General features: G+C 30.9%; 1 protein-coding gene across 2 annotated transcripts in view; it reads right to left on the bottom strand.

The window, feature by feature from the left end:
- Nucleotides 1-21371, bottom strand: part of LOC143067035 (tyrosine-protein kinase RYK-like) — a 57950-nt gene that overhangs the window by 36241 nt on the left and 338 nt on the right. The window lies entirely within an intron of this gene.

The raw sequence follows: 21371 nt of genomic DNA, 5'->3' as shown, positions 1-21371 counted from the left end.
TAGTGTAGACATTGTAACAAAAAAAAATTCATACACCAAAAAAGACTTTCCAAATTTATTATTGATTTATATTTTATGCAAAGTATGATAGATTAGGAAGGAAGGTGATTTTTTAATTTGCATTTAGTGTCTTAAGATATGCACTACGAATTAAATATCTTTTCAAGCAACATAATGTTAATCCATTTGCAATTATGACTCAAACACATCTTCTCAAAGTCCATTACCCTTTCAATACATTATTAAATTTCTACACTTTTCTGTATATTACAAAAAATTGAAGAAAAAAAAATATTTTTCTAATTTTCAATCCTTTACAACTCACTAATGTAATGAAATCAGAATTTGGTTCCAGTTAACATGATATTAAGAGTCCTTTATTACATTTTGCATGTTAGTCATAATGCGGCTGCTTGTTTTGTTATAAGCTTGTACAAAACAATTTAAGAATCGAAAATAAAATGGATTAAACACCAGAAAAATGACTGTAGCAATTGATGCAGGTTCACTTTCCACTGTGAATGCCACTCATTCTGAACTAAACTAATATTTTATTCATAATTAAATCAACCAAAACTGAACATTATAAGGTCCTGTTGAGGCAACTCTGCTTGATTCATCTTCATCATTCAGATGTTTGCATTGGGTGTATTAAATTTGGTTATCAATCAAGAGTGACAATGCTTCAACTCCACAGTTACCATAGCAATGTAAAACATTGGTAAATTTAATTTCCTTGCTAGTTTTCTGATAAAGGAGACTGATTAAGTCGCTTCTTTCCAAATCTGGACATTAATATAAATTCATGAGATCAATTCAGGGGGTAAAAATCAATCATAATTATTATATCATCAAATTATTTCTAGAATTATCAAGTATGGAAGGGGATAATTCTATTTCTGGAAAGTAAATCAGAAGATCCTTGACCTTTGATTCAATGGTGAGGAAAAAACTTCTGTCAAGATCAATTGTATGAGTGCTTCATTAGGTTGAAAAAAAAAGATAGTTTTTCTGAAAAAAATCTTCAAAAATGCATTGAGAATCTGTTCCAAAAGCTCATAAAATAAAAAAAACAAGAGTGTCGCCTTCTTTACTAATCATTGATAATATATTGATAGTCCTAAATGTAAAGCTTTATTACACTGTCATGTAAATTTAACATTAATCAAGAAAACTAAACATTGACCAATGAACCATAAAAATGAGGTAGGGCAGATGAACCATGCCAGGCAGACATGTACAGCTAACAATTCTTCAATACAACAAATATAGTTGACCTTTTGCTTATAGTTTAAGAAAAACAGACCAAACAAGAATGTGTCCTCAGTACACGAATGCCCCACTCGCACTATGATTTTCTATGTTCAGTGGACCGTGAAATTGGGGTAAAATCTCTAATTTGGCATTAAAATTAGAAAGATCATATCATAGGGAACATGTGTACCAAGTTTGAAGTCGATTGGACTTCAACTTCATCAAAAACTACCTCGACCAAAAACTTTAACCTGAAGCGGGACAGACGGACGGACGAACGAACGAACGAACGAATGGACGAACGAACGAACGGACGCACAGACCAGAAAACATAATGCCCCTCTACTATCGTAGGTGGGGCATAAAAACAAAAACTTAACACTGTTCAATGAACCATGAAAATGAGGTCAAGGTCAAATAAAACCTGAGCGACTGACATAAAGATCATAAAATATTTCCATACACCAAATATAGTTGACCTATGGCATATAGTATTAAAAAAAAAGACCAAAACTCAAAAACTTAACTTTGACCACTGAACCATGAAAATGAGGTTAAGGTCAGATGACACCTGCCAACTAGACATGTACACCTTAAAATCATTCCATATACCAAATATAGTAGACGTATTGCATACAGGATCAGAAAAACAGACCAAAACGCAAAATTTAACACGGATCAATGAACCGTGAAAATGAGGTCAAGGTCAAATAAAACCTGCACGACTGATATATAGATCATGAAATATTTCCATACACCAAATACAGTTGAACTATTGCATATAGTATTAGAAAAAAAGACCAAAACTCAAAACTTAACTATAACCACTGAACCATGAAAATGGGGTCAAGGTCAGATGACACCTGCCAGTTGGACATGTACACCTTACAGTCCTTCCATACATCGAATATACTAGACCTATTGCTTATAGTATCCAAGATATGGACTCCGGGTGCGGGAATTTCTCGCTACATTGAAGACCTGTTGGTGACCCTCTGCTGTTGTTTTTTATTTGGGCGGGTTGTTGTCTCTTTGACACATTCCCCATTTCCATTCTCAATTTTACTTGACCACCAAAACTTAACCTTGTTCACTGATCCATGAAATGAGGTCGAGGTCTAGTGAAAACTGTCTGACGGGCATGAGGACCTTGCAAGGTACGCACATACCAAATATAGTAATACTATTACTTATACTAAGAGAGAATTTAACATTACAAAAAATCTTAACTTTTTTTTCAAGTAGTCACTGAACCATGAAAAGAGGTCAAGGACATTGGACATGTGACTGACGCAAACTTCGTAACATGAGGCATCTATATACAAAGTATGAAGCATCCAGGTCTTCCACATTCTAAAATATAAAGCTTTTAAGAAGTTAGCTAACGGCGCTGCCGCCGTAGCCGCTACCGCCGGATCACTATCCCTATGTCAAGCTTTCTGTGACAAAAGTCGCAGGTTTGACAAAAATGAAAAAATCTCCATCTAGGTCCAGAAAATCAAATATAACAATTTCTCCCTTTTTCACCATAAGCAATTATAATGGAGAGTAGCCAAGTTATATTACTGAATTTGTTGTTTTATCAGATTAATATATGGATTCATTTGAATGCAGTCATTTTATTACATATAAAAAGTTTACATTTTCAAACTAAAATCAATGTATTGTTCTACAGACACACATGTATTATTGTGGAGGTAGAAAAACATTTATAACTGATAAAATCATGGTAATATTATATAATATTATTTACTGATCATATCACAGTCATCAGAACGAGCAGTACAAAACGTGGGTAAAAGATGGTTAATATTTACTCCTCAAAACAGTTAATGTGTCATTCTTTGTGTTATACTATGTTAGGCTTTGTCCATTAATAAAATAAATGTAAATTAATAAAGATTAAAAAGGGGAGATAACTTTTTATAAACAGACTAAAAAAGTTTATTTCAATTTTGCGGTAAACTAGTTTTATTTAATATATGCTATAGAATAATGTACAAAAATCTCCTTTACTTTCATCTTATCATTTAATAAGAGTATCAATTATGACTTATGTTTTATGTATTTAAATTTTTTTGAAGAGCACCTCAATCTTTTAACTCATTTAAATCACCTAACTACTTAAACAGACACACAAAAACATACCAACAGTTTTATTCAATGGGAAAAGTGTAGAAAATGTTGACATGTGAGATGGCGTGGAAGTGTCAGTAGGATAAAAAAGATGTTCCATGATGAAGAATACCTCCTCGTCATTACAAACGCACCATGTGTTTAACGAATAAGTTAAGTGAAGCGAAGAGTGCTCCGATTAACCCAGACCTGATATTCCATGTTTACCTAAACTACTATGTATAAGTGTTGTAAGACATGAAATTCTCCCCTTCATCAATGAACTCAATATTTTATTTATATAAAAGCAGTTTTCCTCACACATTTATTCAACAATAATTTCATCACTTTGATAAAGTATTCAAGTTAAAAATTCATTGTCAATTTTATGTTTATAAATAGATAATAATTTGACCAGAAATGTTAATTTTTCAGAAAGTAAATCTAAAATACATGCCAACAAAATTACTTGTAAATTCTTTGAGGTAAGAAAAATAATGAGATGAGGTCAATACACCATAAACAAAGCCCCCCTCCTTAACAAAAATGAAACAAAATAAAAATAAAAAAAATAAAAAAAATATCAATGATATAGTCTTTTACAATAATCAAAATGTCTATTTTGATGTTGCTCAGTTTAAAAAGTTGAGAATAAACTTCATAGAGACTAGAAGATAAAGAAAATCTAAGATCTGCCACAGAATTGTTGAAGTTGTTTAACATTTATAAAATCTAATAATGTGTCATCCATGTGCACAAATGCCAATGCATACACGTACGAAATGATTTATTTGAAAAGCTTCATAACTTAATCAACTGATTTAAGAGCTATATTTAATGTTTACAATAATAATTCATTCAAAATAATACAATCTATCCAGGTGCAACCAAAAAAAACTAAATTTTCTAAACTCATCAGGGATATAAAAAAAGAAATATAATGGACATGTTTTGATTCTATGAAATCTTAAAATCTCATAATAATACCACAATATTAAACATTTTTGTATCTCTAAGACCTTTTTTGTAGGAGATTTGTGTAATTAAAACTTTTATCAACCCTCTGAATTCAAAAACATCTATTTTCACTTAAAATGATAACTAATTTATAACTTAACTGACAGGAATTATGAAAAGATGTTTGCACAACTGATTGAGATTTCTGATTTTGAGAGTCTAATTTTAAATCATTTTTAGAAGATAGCATGCATAAATATTTGATTGAAATCAGGGATTTACAATTGAAACTACTCAAGTTTTTACATAAATATTGCAAAATAGTTGTGTAAACAGGCTTTAACCAGACATTATAACAGACATGCTGAGTGTCCTTAACAGTTTTATCTTACTTCTTTTTCTATTCCTTCTTCCCCTTATTTTAAATTTGGTATTTTAAAATTCAGTTCTTTTTATTAAATTCTGTGATAGCAAAGTTAAGTATGAGTTGCCAGTTCTACTTTTATATAAGTAAATATATATAAGAATAAATTGTTATTTGGATGAAGAGTTGTCTCATTGCCACTCACACCACATCTTCCTATATCTAAATATACTAAAAATTGTATTTTTACATAATTTGACAAAAATAAAAAGTATCTAGTCTTATAGAGTAACAGGGATAAAGGGGGGTTCCAACTACATGCCCCATTCAAATGCAGTGATCGTCCAAAAAAGGGGGGGTTCCAACCCCAGGAACCCACCCACCTGGATCGGCGCCTGATGCTGATACAGTAGCTACATCAATACTGATACAGTAGCTAAGACTAGCAGGGATACAGTAGCTAGCCTAACAGGGATAAAGTAGCTGGGTTAACAGGAATGACTTATGAAGAAAAGAATTCAGTAATGGTCATAACCCCAAATTTGGCAATCTGATTGGTCCCAATGCAACAATGTAATGTCAGTTTACCATTCTTCATCTTCTATTTCATCATTTATGTTTAGCTTTCCTAGATAAATTCTTTCTAAGACTCCCCTTTAATTGGCCCCTTCGTTATGATCCCCATTGTCTACCCAGTATAACTGCACATTGTATGCCTGGCTTAAGAAATTATGGGTTATGGGAAATCATTACTGTATTGGAAAGCATTTAATCTTCATTTCACAAGATGTCAAATAAAATATTAATAGATTGTGTATCAATTTTTTCAATATAGCCAGACTTAAATGATTTAGATTTTACAGAAAACACCACTTATTTTCCCAATTACAGGTGATATTTAATGGAATCCCTGGTGTATAAATCCATGTGATACATATTCTGAGTTTACAACTTAAAATTTGCAGGTGTAATTCCTCCAGAGTTAAACAATAGCCGTCAATGAAAAAATCATTGGATTGCAAACGATACGCAGATTAAACTTTTGAAAGCATGGCGGGTGATCCCCATGAAGGCAATAGAATTCTACGGAGTTAACTGGGTACATTTAACAACATGTCATTGTATTGATAACACAGAACATGTTTAACTAATAACAGTTGTAGGGTATAATACATAGCAATTACTGCTTACACGTACTCGCCCAAATCGTTGACATATCGTCAATAGGTCATAAGCTTTAGTCATTAAAACAAGTTTACATGGACAAATACTCATCTGAGTTGGTGTACCCACATGCTAAATATGCCAAATATGAATTAAACTTATTGACTAGGACAAGACTTGACCATTGTTGACAAGAGAAGAAAAAGACCATGAAGAGCATCCTGTAGAAAATATTAAAGCATTTGTCCCTATGGGTATATACTTGTTTCTAATGGATTTAAGGGTTTAAGTCGTTTCCAACTGATTAAAGGGTATAGAATGTTTGTTCCAACAAGAACATCCATTATGTAGAATGTTTTTAAAAATTTCAAGATGAAGAACAAATGTATGTTGGCAAGACAACTGTCCTACAGAGTTCAATCGACATGGAGTTAAGCCGAGTTATAAGTCACTGAACATCCTACAACATACAGAATAAGAATAAGAATAAGAATAAGAATATTTTATTATTCAAATCAAGGGCCCTTGATGGGCAGCATAACATGTACACATAGAACAATACATCATGATTTGTAACAGAAAAACATTTTTATATAATAAAAGGAAACATTAAGAAAGTTCAGATAGGTGTTATTATCTTCATTCTATAAAAATCAAATACATTTAGTTCCAGGCAGGATGAGAACCATAAAATCACAAGAGTGCACACGCTGAAATGTCTCGCCTTCTTTACTAATCATTGATATTATGTTGATAGACCTAAATATAAAGCTTTATTACAACTGTCACATAAACTCAACATTAACCAAGAAAACGAAACATGGATCAATGAACCATGAAAATGAGGTCAAGGTCAGATGAACCATGCCAGGCAGACATGTACAGCTAACAATTCTTCAATACAACAAATATAGTTGACTTATTGCTTATAAATTAAGAAAAACAGACCAAAACACAAACACTTAACACTTAGCAATGGACCGTGAAAATGAGGTCAAGGTCAAATAAAACCTGCGTAACAGACATATAGATCATAAAATATTTCCATACACCAAATATAGTTGACCTAATGCATAACGTATTAGAAAAATAGACCAAAACTCAAAAACTTAACTTTGACCACTGAACCATGAAAATGAGGTCAAGGTCAGATGACACCTGTCAGCTAGACATGTACACCTTACAATCATTCCATACACCAAATATAGTAGACCTATTGCATATAGTATAAGAAAAACAGACCAAAACATAAAAACTTAACTATAACCACTGAACCATGAAAATGAGGTCAAGGTCAGATGACACCTGCCAGTTGGACATGTACACCTTACAGTCCTTCCATACACCGAATATACTAGACCTATTGCTTATAGTATCTGAGATATGGACTTGACCACCAAAACTTAACCTTGTTCACGGATCCATGAAATGAGGTCGAGGTCAAGTGAAAATTGTCTGACGGGCATGAGGACCTTGCAAGGTACGCACATACCAAATATAGTTATCCAATTACTTATAATAAGAGAGAATTTAACATTACAAAAAATATTAACTTTTTTTTCAAGTAGTCACTGAACCATGAAAATGAGGTCAAGGACATAAGATATGTGACTGACGGAAAGTTCGTAACATGAGGCATCTATATACACAGTATGAAGCATCCAGGTCTTCTACCTTCTAAAATATAAAGCTTTTAAGAAGTTAGCTAACGCCGCCGCCGTAGCCGCCGTAGCCCTCGGATCACTATCCCTATGTCGAGCTTTCTGCAACAAAAGTTGCAGGCTCGACAATTACAATTATCATTGTTATTACATACATTAATTAACATTTCGTCTAACTTCTAGACATGTAATAATATAGCTCCCTAAATATTTAAGTATAGACAAATTTTCATTAGTAAATAACCAAACAAATTTTGCCTCATTTGAAAGATGTATAAAATTAGGACAAATACAGTTTATCTCCTCGAAAAATATCTCCCTATCATTTTTGTATGCTGGACACGTAGCCAGGGGGGTTTTGGGGGTTTATACAAATTCCCCCTTGAAAACAAATAAGCACTGTTAAAGTCAATGTTCTGTTTAAATTGTGACTTTTAAAGTTGAGTTCTCGAGTCCAAATAACACCCCCTTGGAAAGCAAAACCCATACTGCATATAGTCAATTATAAAAGGCTGAACAAAATGTTAAACAATTTTGCTAAAAAATAACAGCTTTATTTGTGATTGTTAAACTATGGATGCTTTTGATGGTCTATACAATTATTTAAAAATCTACATAAAAATATACTTTCTTCATCCTATAAATAATATAGACAAAACTTGACTTGAAACTAAAGTACTAAACTTTATCATACTTCAGTACAATACTGACTTTCTCCTAATGCTGTATCTGTTAAGGTTCCAAGATGTCTTCAGCATAGACAAGATAATAGCTGTTAACTTTATACCACTAATGTAAAATATATCTTATTGGAGGAAAAGAGCCTAAATTAGTGGCTAATTATCATATTAGTTTCCAAATGTCCTATAATTCATGTCAAAGGTTTCTGTAATTTTATAATTTTTCTCTCTCAAGGAAACTGTGAAAGATCATCTACCAAAATAAGTAGCCCATAATTAGACTTTTATTGCAGAATAATGACAACAATTTTTATAAATCTTCAATACATTCTATTCAACCTAATTATCTGTACCTTTTGCTTGAGATAACTTATTTTATGATCATATTTCCATTTTTTTCTTTTTATACAAAAATGTCCTAGTATGTAGTAAAACATATATATGTTTTCTTATCCCACTTTAGAGATTGTCAATTTTCCAAGTATTCAATAGCTTGTAAACCTGTCCTTGTTTCACAACAGGTCATCTGACATGACATCAGATTTGTTAAATAAACTATTAATTTCAGTCAGTCACTTTCTTCTTTAAAAATCACTAAATTTTTCATTCTCATGTTGAACAAATTTATCACTTAAATTGTCAATTAAATAAATGATATATACAAGAAAATATGATAATATCGCTGGTAATCAGGTAATGTTTTCTAAAAAGTTATATAAAACCAATTTAGTATTTGCAAAATGACATATGTATCTCAATACTATAGAAAAAGTCAAAATAGAAAAAAATATAGAAAAGTTATATAATCATTAGTAAGACACAAAAATGCCATGCTTAAGAGGGGTAATTATTTATTTAATCACACTACCACCCTAAAATGTACCAGATTAAAGTTATATCACCAAACACCTGTGTATTACCTGCCATAAGGATAGGGAAAAAACTGTAAAATATCTTGTCAAAAGATACTTGTTCAAGATCATGCATCTTATATAAAAGATTGCATCTACTCTATAAAACTTATTTCATTTCAAGATCTGTATCTTGTCAAGTTTCTTATGCTTTAAAATGATATAGAATAGCTACCATTTAATATGCAAATGTAAGCTTCTTTTATCTCTGTAATGCAATTCAGAATATAAATTGAGTATCAAATTTTAAAAGTTTGTAAAAAAAAAAACGGTCAAAAATAATTTGGTATTAAATTAACTCCCTTTGTTAGAATCCTTTTCATTGGTTTTTCTATGTCAAGACTTTGTTCAAGTTACTGTCTATAAAAAATATTTATTGCATATGAAAATTATTTCACGTTAGATCTTCACCTAATAAATAATTATGAAATAATTTTACATGCATAAAAACTTGTCCCTGAAGTGCAGTAAAACATGATACTGACTTGAGAGTTAACACCTGTCTTTTCATAATTAAAAATTTAGGGAATCTGTCATACAAGTTTAGTGAAGTTTATAAAATAATTACATAATATAAATCCATGTTTTAGCATGTGCAACAAGGATCCATTCTTACTTTGTCCTTTTATAAGGTTACAAAAAATTGTGAAATAAACCTGGTTTTATAGCTAGCTAAACATTGTACTATACTCATATAGAATTCCATCATGAAATTAGCACTGTAAAATTTTATGGAAATTTGAGCAATATCAGCTTGTGAATTTGTCAAAGAAATTGCTTTGTTTTTAAAAGTTGATTTGATTTTTTTTAATTTTTGGTGTTTTAACACCACTTTTAGGCACTGCATTTTGGCTATTTCATGGCTGCCAGTTTTTTATTAATGGAGGAAGCGGGAGTGCCAAGAGAAAACCACAACCTTCGATAGGAAAACTGACAATCCCTGACAATCCTAGTCAATTAAGATTGGAGTCGAGTGTACCCCCATGAGCAGGGTTCGAACTCACCTCAGTGTTAACTGGCTAGTGATTACAGTAGTAGCAACTTTGAACACTCTGCCCAGTAACCCTATCTTACTATGTAATAAAGAATCTAAAATTCTACATCAGTAAAATAGCTCACTAGAGACGACATCATTTGATTTTATTCTTACAAAATTAAATAATGCTAAAGAGTCTGCAAATTTTATTTTTGTTTTTGTTCCAGGGTTAGAATTTTTGCTGATCAGATTGATGTTAAACACTGAAATGGACCTGATGGCTAATAGATTTAGATCCATTTTCTGATAATTGCCCAAAAGATATATCAGGTTTAAAATTCAACACTTATTTTACATTATATAAAGATTTACAAAAAGATATCACATGATATATAGTTAGGTGTTTTCATATCCAATGATACATTTCTTTACATGTTATTCAAGGCCTACAGTGTGTCTGAAGAATTTATTGTTTAAATGAGAAAAATCTGTACTCTTAGAGCATGAATGGACATTGTCCTATTCTGTCTTCTAAATGAGGACCACTTCAAGAGCCTCAATTGTAACCAAAAAACTGTCTTCTCCAATGATAAAACGGACGATCAATTTTCAAAACTTTTGTTGTATATTTTTCCATTTCAGAATCAAATCACTAACATGCATGATGCTATATTTGCTAGAATGGTAAAGCTAAATACTATGATTTCAGCTGTAGCTATATTTTTCCAATTCATTTAGTTTGAGATAAGCTGATTTTTTTTACTTGTAAATATACTAGCTATCAATTTTAAATCAAGTCAATCAAAATTATAATTTCCTCTTATTGATCTCTCAATGTGTCTTTTCTATTAACTGTTTTCTGAGGTTATCAGGTTTAAAATTTGTAAAGTAAATATTTATTGGAAGGTTTAATTACATAAACAAGCTCTAAGACAGACTTTGTATGTTTGGGCTTATAAACTAACAATACATGTCAGAAATTTGGTTTATCTTTTCAAACAAAATGGTATATTGATGTAAAGGATTACAAAGCTATCCAAACTTTGAGATGATTGAAATGAACACTTTACATATTGTATGATTGTAAACTCTGGTACTGACAGGTTAATTATAGTGCTGATAATCAAAGTCCAATACATTTTTCATGTAGCACTCAACTTAACATGTTAAAATAATACTTATTAAGGAGGGGTGTGATATGGACTTTATGTTCTCATGAGTTATACTACTAAGGGGTGTGATATGGACATTATGTTCTCACATGAGGGAGTGTGATATCAACACATTATGTATTCGCACATGAGTTATACTACTAAGGGGATGTGATATGGACATTATGTTCTCACATGAGTTATACTACTAAGAGAGTGTGATATAAACATCATGTTCCCACATAGTTATACTACTAAGGGGGTGTGATATGGACATCATGTTCTCACATGAGTTATACTACTAAGGGGTGTGCTATGGACATTATGTTCTCACATGAGTTATACTACTAAGGGGTGTGCTATAGACATCATGTTCTCACATGAGTTATACTACTAAGGGGACGTGATATGGACATCATGTTCTCACATGAGTTATACTACTAAGGGGTGTGCTATGGACATAATGTTCTCACATGAGTTATACTACTAAGGGGTGTGCTATGGACATAATGTTCCCATGAGTTATACTACTAAGAGGGTGTGATATGGACATCATGTTCTCACATGAGTTATACTACTTAGAGGGTGTGGTAGGGACATCATGTTCTCACATGAGTTATACTAAGAGGGTGTGATATGCACCTCATGTTCTCACATGAGTTATACTACTAAGAGGGTGTGATATGCACCTCATGTTCTCACATGAGTTATACTTCTAAGAGGGTGTGATATGGACATCATGTTCTCAAATGAGTTATATTACTAAGGAGGTGTGATATGGACATCATGTTTTCACATGAGTTATACTACTAAAGGGTGTGCTATGGACATTATGTTCTCACATGAGTTATACTAAGGGGGTTATATGGACATGATGTTCTCACATGAGTTATACTACTAAAGGTGGTGTGATATGGACATTATGTTCTCATGAGTTATATTACTCAGGGGTGTGATATTGACATTATATTCTTACATAATATGTTACACTACTACGGGGGTTTGGTAAGAGGTTATGTTCGCACATGAGTTATAATACTAAGGGGTGTGATACATTGTATCGACATCATGTTCTCACATGAGTTATACTACTAAATGGGTGTGATATGGATGTTATGTTATCATATAATATGTTACACTACTAAGGGGGGTTTGGTAAGAGGTTATGTTCGCACATGAACTAAAGGGTGTGATACATTGTATTGACATCATGTTCTCACATGAGTTTTACTACTATTACTACTAAGGGGGTGCTGGAACAACCTTGACTAGCTGTCAGGACTTCCAACAGTTGGTCGTAAGTTTAGCAGATGCATGATTAAACTAATCACCAGGTAACCCTGTCTAATGTGTTATGTGTTGAGGAGTCACCCAGCCTCTGTTGTGGAAGATGACTGCTTTCAGAGACAATGAATATCAAACAAAACATAACTTGCCAACAAGTGACATACAAATAATCCTTTATAAAAATATTCCCCCAAAAAAACATACATCTAGATTAATTTATTCATTTTTAGTCAGTAACAATGTGTTTGACTAATAATTTTTATAATTGTACTTGTAGCTGCATGCCCTCATAAATCCTCAAATATATACATTAAGTTAGATCTATATCTTCAGTGTATACACATGTTCTAGAAGTGGACTAGAAACTGAAGAAATTTACACAGAATACTGCTAAAAATTGATTAAGTTTCAAATTTTTCCTGTGAAGAAAAAGAGGTTAAGGGTTTATGTCAGTAAGGCAACAAACCAACATCTGAGAGAATCAACAGATGGATATCTAAAGGCCAACTTACAGTCTAAGTAATATACATTTAAAAAGTGGCAGTTATTGATATTTCAATTGGTAAATAGCATTCATTATTAGCAATCCACCTAAAAAAAGTAAAAAAAGGAGAATTTCTATCAAATGAATATATGATAGCCTTTATTGAAAATGCAAATCCATCTTATAACCAGTGCTAACCACAGCCTTATCAAAAATCCTTGGGATACCACGCTTACAACAGCAATATACAAAAATCCTGGGGAGAACACAGGTCTTTAAAAACAGACAACCTATCTTACAGGTCGGTGCCCCCGAATGCTGAGTAACATTATCTACTTTACCTCAATGAAACACACAAATATCAGGAAAGAAAGTCAAACCTTACAAATTTTGGCAGATTTGTTCTACTATCGCTGACTATGTACAGTAATATAACAAAAACAAGTTGCTTTCTTTAAAAAAAGAAAAGCAATACATGAACCTAAGACCGCTGACTGCCGGGTTACCAAAAGATTGTTGGTGAATTTGTGTTTGCTTTTGAATTGAAATAATTGACTGTGCAAAGAAGAAGCCAGTTGAAAGTATATATTTACAGCTTCTATCTGAATAGCTATTTTAAAGCTCGACTATTATATTTATCACTTGGGAATGCACATATTTTTTTTTTTCGATTATAACCCTTTGGCAATCCGACTAACCAGATGACTTATGCAAATTGCACAAACCTATCGCAATATTTTATGCACTCAGTTTGCTTTATAATCTGGAATTCAGGATGCATTTATTTTATCTATCATATCCAACTCGTATTTGAAGCTGTCTTTACTCATGTTAGATGTTGTATGCGGTGAAACCTGTGGCATGCAATTGATTGGGACCTCTTATGAAGAGACTTATTTTGGTCTCATAAAACATCTCAAACTTTAAGGATTTCCTGATTTTACTTAAATCAATTCAAACATTCTACAGGGAAACTTAGTTTTGCCGAAGAATTTCTTAATTCTGAAGTTTATAAACCTGTGCACACTTTAAAAAAAATATATAAAAAGGTATGTAGATATAAAAAGATACCAGAATTAAAATGATGTACGCCAGACACGAGTTAAGTCTACAAAAAAAGCATCAGTGACGCTCGAATGAAAAAAGTTAAAAGGCTAAATACATTACAAAGTTAAGGAATCTATTCCCTGGGTAGACAATCCTTAGCTTTTCGAAAAGGTCAAAGTTTATAATAGGACAGTGACTCAAAAAAGAAACAAAAGAGAAACAATTCGAGGTTAGAATACCGTTAGTAATGATCGTGCTTGAAAGTCATATGTAAAGCTCTTTCTGCCGTGTCCTGAATTTAGATAACAAAAACGAAAATAAGCTTTCACGAGTGAATTTAATAGTATTGCATGCAAGTAGTATTTTAGCGCACAAAATAGTAAATAGAAAGCTCAGGAAAAGAATACACATTTGCGTCATCACATATCTTAATCTAATAGTTGAATTCGAATGTCAAACGGCCTACACTAAATGTTTTGACTCAGGATTCATTGACATTTTATCCGGAATTTGTGAGAACGCAAACCGATAGTGTGCTTTTGAAATGTGATCTATAATGTGAATGAATCAAGACGTGTAGGATAGTTGGTCAACACAATGAATACAATTCAAAACCGTACCATAGTACAAATATGTAGATGCTATAAGGTTAAACTATTAAAACAAACAAACAAAAATTGAATTAAAATTTTATAATAAAATAACGATCCAGTCAGTAATTTTTTTTTTTCAAATTCTTTTGAATATATATAATATCAATAAACACGAACGTCAAGTATTTACGGATGGACATTTTATTTATCGAATGAATCTTCTTTTAAATTCTAACATTCCACTATGTGAATATATTACTATACAAAATATAAGCAAAGACTTCTAAATCCATACTAAAACAGTATAAAATAATCAACATTATGGTTGTAATTAAATTTTATTGTGATTATTGTAAATTATTTTTGCGGTTGTTGTGAGCTGCAAGGATTTAAAATCATGCTTTATGAATTGAAAACACACAAGTATTTTTGTTCACGACCGTTTAAAATTTAAATATTTAATAAATTTATTTTACTTTCCGTTTTATGGATATATTATAATACAAAAAAATAAATAATAATTACTCATAAAACCCGGCTAAATACTAAAATGGAATGAAATAATTAACGTAGAAATATAATGATTATTGTTTATAAACATTTTTTGTAGGATGCAAGAATTTATTTGGATTTAATTTTTATGTTTTCTTTACAAATGAATATTTAAAAATACCAAAGCAGAGTATCTTGTCATATAAAATACTTATTTCTTAATTGAAACTCTGAAAATATTCTGATTTCAATCATTGTTAGTTTCTTTAGAAACATAAATAAAGTATTATATATTTTTTATATATTTCTTTGATTCCGATTGAATTAAATTCTTTTGATAAGAATATTATCTTTCTGTTTTCCGATCTAAAATTAACATTTTAAACAGAATGTTCTATCCCGTAAGTCTATGATGAAATACACAGTATCCCGTGGTTAAATCTTCAAACATAATTTGTTTACATGTTATTGAGACATCAGACAATACAACGTTATAATTGACCCAGATACACACAGTGTACAGTGGTCGTTTTAAAACAAATATAATTGCGTCATCAAGGGACCATATCAAAGACGTAGATAACAACCTGTGAAGACCTATATAGATGACCGAAAACTTTCGAGACATTCCGAGAATTTTATTCTGACTTCCGGCCGAGAGATATCGAGTGGCCCATAGACACATCCAAAACTCGCCAATATATAAGCATGAACCCCCAGAAATAAAAGTTGACTATATAGCATGATACAGTTTTACCATTAAATCACATATATATATATTATATATATATATATATATATATATCTTTAAGTAAATGGATAATTGCAGAAAACAGAGCAAGGACAATGCAATCTAAAACATGTTTGTAATACAAATACCATATGTTTCCAAAAATAAAAACAAAATTGTCTACATATGATAGCTTCTCCAATGATCCCAAATATATCAATTATGATGTACATCTTTATTGAATGAAGTTAAATTCCCAAGCAAGTGCAAATTGTAATGGTTGGCATGCAAAGAATAAATTTACAGCATGTAGGAAAACAGCTTAAATTTGTGTTATACAGCAAACTTTTATGAGCTGAAACATGCTGCCAATAAATTTTATCTCTTATTACATAAAATTTTACAAATAACAGCAGAAAAATGAGAATATAAGGTTCATTTTCTTTCAGTGAATCAATTCCATTGCAATTTACATCATTCCAGTATGAATATTTAGTAATAACCATGGCATGCCTTGTAATAAACTATTCATGTCATTCTCATAAATCCACCTGGCCCTCTACACTACAAATTCAGGACAAAAACTGAGTTAAAGAACAAACTAAAGGGACCTCCATGTAAAAAGGTGGAAGCTCATTTCTCAACAAAAAAAATCATATGGTAGGTTCTCAGTGAAATACAGTTAAAGTTCAGCAGCTGAAGAGGGGAAAGCAAATTATTATTGGCAAAGACATGACTATAAAATAAGTCAAGTTTCTAAAGTACTAAAAGTATTTAACAGCCTTCTTAACTTTACTCAAAAGAGTTATTTATACATTAAGTCTTTTTTAACAATCACTAGAATTGTTTTACTTACAATGTATATATACATATATATGTCTGTATTTTTTGTTGTCTTACATAAATGTATCTATACAGAATTTAGTGGTTTTTTTATGTAAGAATCATTGTATGTTTTTTCAAGTCTCCTTAATCCATCAGGAAATACAATTCAAAGTAAAAACACAATCAAAGAGCAGATTGCTCTGAGGGATATGATTGCCATTGTTTTCATTGACACATGTATACATGTAGCTGGATAATATTATTTTCAAAACTAATTCAACTGCACATGTAAAATGTAATTTACGTAATCTGAATAGTTACATAATACTAATAGCCAATCCCGGATACAAGTGTATGAACAATGTATTTAGGCCTTTTGTGTTTTATTTTTGTACTATCAATTCCAAGTTTACTTTCCACAAGTCACTGAGACTCAGAGTCAGAAAAGTATTTCACTTCGTATCTTATCACCTATATTCCTACGTTAATTCTAAGAGGAACCCATTCCTAACTCTTTGAATATTTAATTTCCTTTGGGTCAGTGGTCATGACTCCTTTCCGTACACATTCCTCGGTTTAAATTGCGATCGTTTTCAAGATAATATGAAGATAATCGACAGAACAAGTTAATTTTTCTCAACTATTTTGATCTCTCAGAATTGACAGAAGTTACTTCCGGAAGGGAGACAACTCGAAACGATAATATAGAAGACTCCATTTCGCCTGAAGGGGTGTTGTAGTAATACTTCTACGATGTGAACTACATTTATTTTAATTTAAATGATGCATATGATTTAAAATTATGCAACAACAATAACCCTTAATAGCAGACATACATATAAAGGATCCCATGAGTTTTAAATTAAACAATAGAGTGGGGAACCCAGAGCAACCATTCAATCTAATACCCCTTGAAGAAGTCAAGAAAACTATACGCATGCGCATAATTACCTAAACAAACCCTGGAGCAAGAAGGTATATTTAATGTTAATTAAACGACATATTTCTCTATGGAAGAACAATATCAAATATAAGTTTCATAACGGTGACATATAAGAACCAGATGCTCCGCAGGGCGCAGCTTTATACGACCACAGATGTTGAACCCTGAACGGTTGAGGCAAGTATGGACACAACATTCAAGCTGGATTCATCTCTAAATTTGGATTGTGTTTAAATAGTTGACACAGCATAGGTTTCTGACACATTATGAATGTGGTCTAATGAACTTAAAAAATTTTTTTTGCCTTTGAGCAATTCACTATGCTGTTGAATATTAATCCTCTCAAAAAAATGTTTGAAGAAATTTTATTTTTTTTATGAAATCTGAAATGAGAAAAATTGAATTTTATAGCTATAAGGTTCACAAGTTATTGCACACAAAAAGTGCCATCTTTCAATCTGTCAAGGACCAGAACTCCTGAACAGTATTTAAGCAAAAATCATCAATTAATATTTTTGAACTTGACCTCCATTTATCATCATTTAAAACATTATTTAAATTTATTTCATCAATTTAATAACTGGTATTTCCTTGTATTAATTCACCAATGCCTTGCTGGTGATAGAAACTTACATTTATCTTGTTAAATATGTTTTGCCTGAGGTGGCAGGTACCAGTTCTAGTGTATATCAGAACATGGATTCCTTGCCAATTTTTTTTCAATATTTAAGTTATGAAACAAATGATTGCTTCATATGGACTGAAAAAAACACCAGATGTATGTGTTCATTTTTGGTTATAGTAGTCAGTACTAATTTAGTACATGTAAGTGGTTGCATCACAGGCACTTGTCTCAAAAAAATTTTTGTTGACGAATATATATGCTATGTAAAAGTATTAAATGACTGAATAAATAGTCAACGATTAATCTAACAGGGAGATGGATCATGTTATGATACTGTACACTACAAAATATAATATATTACAAGTCAAAAAGGGTACAACATTGCCATATAATAACTATAAAATGAACAAATATTAGATATTTTTGATAACAGATATCCTTCTTCAATAATAGCACGATGTCAAATGAATCATGTCAATATATTCAAACTGAGACACTATCAAAATCATGAAATTTATACAATTTAAGCGAACATCACAGACGCTGGTACAATTTTAAAAGTTCCAAACAAGGCGCAATGACTACAAAGATATGCCAAAATAAAAATAGTTATTTGCGATGTGAACTGACACAACTCTAAACTTCCAAAGGTGGTGGCAGTTGAGATGTTACAACTATTCCATAGATAGCAGTCCTTAAATAAAAAAAACCAAAAATGCCTCAACTGATCCAAGTTGGTATAATATTTCAAATTTGACAACGGTAGGGCAATTGCAACAGAAACTACATATTTAAGCCTGCCAAACAAATAGCAGTTTAATAAGTAAAATTTTATTTATCAAAAGTTGGGATTTTTTTCAGAGATAAATGCCTGCAGTTTGCAGCAATTTGCAGATACAGATTGTGGTTTTTCTTCTTAGATTAGACCAGTCAGAAGTCAAAATCTGGATCACCTAAATTGTTCAGATTTGTTTTAACAAAAAAAATCTTCAGATTTTTAAACAAGGTTACATAGTTGCTGATCAGGCATTAATTCATTGAATTTCAATAATCTCTTTTAATTTACTGACATTAGCAGGAGTCTGCAGACAAGGGTCTGATTTGTATGAGGTTTAACATTGTTTGCCTTATTGGCAATACATTTATAAGTTTAAAACTGCATGCTGGACAGAGGGCTAAATTGCAGGCTCTTTTCTGTATTCATTTTTATATATCTCAAGATTCACATAAGCATACATCTTAGTTCCCAGAAACATCCTAAAATCCTAAATTTAATTTGTCTTTTTGCATGAACAAACGTGTATGTTAAAAGGATTTTCAGAAATTTAAATCATAAATTAGTGAAATTTTGAAGATTTATAAAAATATAACTTGTTTTGCCGCCTGAACAAAAATATGTGCATGACAATCTACACAAAAAGTGTAAAAAAAAACATGTGCAGATATAAAATATTAGAAACTATACAACAATTCTTTAGATCATAAACATGTATATCAAAATCATTGGAATGGAAGGTATTTAGTCATGAGGACCTGGATAAATAAAACACAGGTGCAAAAATAAAAAATAAAAAAATGTTCATGTTAACAAAAGTAACTTTGGTTTTCTTTCAATCCTCCCACACACAAACCACAGTCACTTGTCTCTGAAAACAATAACCTGTATACCTTAATGTTATACAAAGGGATATAGGTAATTTTTTCAGATACAAGTGCTGGTGCCACACACACTAAATTTTATGATGAAGATTTAACAGAAATTTACAAGCACTTAGACAATATGTAGTCATAATAACTTATGTTTTAAATTATGAGGTACTTGTATGAAGATTGGCTAATTGTTAGCAGGAAATTCTAAACTCATTTTACTTTAATAATCCCAACAGGAAACTTTTGAATTTTGGCCAACATAAAGATGTTAATATGCATTTTGGATAGAGCTTTTTTTTTTTAGAAAAATCTCTAATTTGAGGTAAATAATCATTACAATAGTAAAGGTATAGTACTGTATTGACCTGTCCAACCTTTATGTTATATCCAACATATAAACCAACTGTTTTAAAAAAAAAAAAAGGAAGTCTATGTACATGTGTATTACAAAGTTTTATAAAATTTTGAGTTTAAATGCTAGAATATTTCTATTCTATGAATATTTTGCAAAATTCTAAAACCAAAGAAAGAAAAAATATATCATTGAATGCAAATAGAAAAGCTTCCGTTTTAGCAAATGACAAGAACAAAGATTCCAAAGCAAAATGAGGCAATGTTTTATGTGGCTTTTACAATAAAGGTTATAATTCAATTAGACAATTCACAACTTTCAAGAATATGCACATGTATATGTAAATGTACATGTATTAATTTCTTTTTAATTTTGTAACATTCCCACTTTGAGATGCATGATGGGAAAATTTTAATTAAAAGCGCAACCGATCAATTAAATATTTGACCCATTAATATGGTATTAAGTTATAGCAGCATCTAGATCAATCCTTATAATTTTTTTTATCCGAGATACATGTAAACCTGTGTGTAACAAAAAAAGAAATCTTAGAATATTACAGCTACAAATTCTAATATGTACAAAAATACATTGTTTTAAAGTCTAAACAAACATATACAGTTAAATAAGTAATTTCATTTTAATATAATTTTGTTTCATAAAAATAAACTTACATTACATGTCATGCATTTTTTTAATCTTTTTTAGGTAATAGAAATATTCAATTGTGAACAAAATAAGTTGAAAAAATTATATGATTCCTTACTTAGTTAATTCTTATTTTTTATTTTCTCTAGGATTTGTAAAGTCACTATCCAAATCCTTATTATTATTATTAATATCATTATTACAAATGTATAATTAGCCTTTTTAACAATGTTTAAAGTTATCAAAAATAACATATTTTAATTATCTTCCTTAACTTTTTCTTTTTGAAACACTTTTTTAAAATTTTGCAATCAAAATATCACAACAATCTATTGTTCTATATATCTCTTAAATTAAAATAAGCCACTAAAGCTATAACTAAGATTACTATAACACAGTAATGACAGTGTTAAGGCTAGAATTACATTTTTATGTTTTGACAAAATGTACTTCTTTTTTTGT

The sequence above is a fragment of the Mytilus galloprovincialis genome, chromosome 3, assembly GCF_965363235.1.
Source record: "Mytilus galloprovincialis chromosome 3, xbMytGall1.hap1.1, whole genome shotgun sequence".
Taxonomy (NCBI): Eukaryota; Metazoa; Mollusca; class Bivalvia; order Mytilida; family Mytilidae; genus Mytilus; species Mytilus galloprovincialis.
Note: the sequence above shows the minus strand (reverse complement) of the source record. Positions and strands in the feature narration are given on the sequence as shown.